We start from the raw sequence: 1,421 nt of genomic DNA, 5'->3' as shown, positions 1-1,421 counted from the left end.
AAGTTCACCAGGAAGGCAAAAGTAGTCTACTTATTAGTCCCTTAACCATTTGAAATTTAATGTCAAAAATGAGTAGAAACTCATCAGGTTCGTAGCAGGCTCACATAAAATTGAAAAAAAAAGAAAAGAGTAAATGAGATATACCTCTAACTACATGTAAGCTACAGGATTAAAAATGATTATAAAAAGGACATTTAAAAGCAAATTAATATGTCTGACCTTAAATCAGAACACACATGTGGTACACTGAAAAACTTTTAAAGATGACTAAATTTAATTCATAATCCTAATTTATTTGTATTAAACATTTTCTTCTTTTTGAGAATGACATGGAAGTTAAGTATAAACTGCCGAGAACTTTAAAATGAAAGACGTGCCTTAATCAACACATCAAACTTAGTTTATCTAAAAACAGGACGAGGGCTGGCAGAGTGGCTCAGTTGGTTAAGAGTTGGCTTAAGAGAGCGAGCTTTGGGCAACAGGGCCGCCAGTTCGATTCCCACATGAGCCAGTGACGCTGTGCCCAAGCTGAGCTGTCACAGAGCTGCCAACAGGTAGCAGGATGGCTCAGCTGGTATAACAACAAGATTGCCTGATCGATGGTGGGCTACGCCCACCTGCAACTAAGACTGAACTCGACACCTTGAGCTGAGCTGCCGCCCGGATGGCTCAGTGGATAGAGCGTGCACTCTTCACAACAAGGCTGCAGTGGATAGAGCGTGCACTCTTCACAACAAGGCTGCTGGTTTGATTCCCGCATGGGATGATGGCTATGCCCACCCGCAACTAAGATTGAACTCTTGGCACTTTGAGCTTAGAGGCCACGAGCTGCCGACAGGAAGCCAGATGGTGACTGGCGCCCTCCACAACTAAGATTGAAGAACAACAACTTGGCTGGTCCCCTTCCCCAACACTGTTCCCCTCCAATTTCCCAATAAAATCTTAAATAAATAAAAACAGGATGAGACACTGTGACTCTTGACATGATCAAAATATTTGCAATTTCGCCTATGAAATATTCCTGCAAAAACTGTTAAACCTGAATCTAATCAAACATTTAGACCCAACTTTCAATTTACAAAAATTTGAGGAATACAGAAGTTAAAATCAGTAACATAAGAAGAAAATCAGGTGAACCCAGAATGTGGGACAATCTACAAGAAATCAAACTGGTCTCTAGTTAATGTCAAAGAAGGGGAAAAAAGGTGGATGGGTGGGTGGGTAGGTAGGATAACTGGTTTAGATGGTTGATAGTCGAAAGTGATCGAGAACAATGCATACCTTAGTTGTATGGAGGGGGAAAACTGTTTAAGACATTAGGGATTGCTGCAGAAACCTGAGTATGGGTGAACAGGACACTGTCTTATATGCTGGTTTAAGATTTAGAGGTACAATGTCATGATGAACATGATTTCCTCAAA

At 40.9% G+C, this 1,421-nt stretch overlaps 1 protein-coding gene across 1 annotated transcript in view; it reads right to left on the bottom strand.

Annotated features, from left to right (window-relative positions):
- The window catches only part of LOC109396742 (ubiquitin carboxyl-terminal hydrolase 48-like), a 21,020-nt gene that overhangs the window by 12,989 nt on the left and 6,610 nt on the right, over window positions 1-1,421 (bottom strand). The window lies entirely within an intron of this gene.

This window comes from Hipposideros armiger, unplaced genomic scaffold, assembly GCF_001890085.2.
Source record: "Hipposideros armiger isolate ML-2016 unplaced genomic scaffold, ASM189008v1 scaffold_540, whole genome shotgun sequence".
In the NCBI taxonomy this organism is placed as follows: Eukaryota; Metazoa; Chordata; class Mammalia; order Chiroptera; family Hipposideridae; genus Hipposideros; species Hipposideros armiger.
This window is presented reverse-complemented; position numbering and strand designations above follow the sequence as displayed.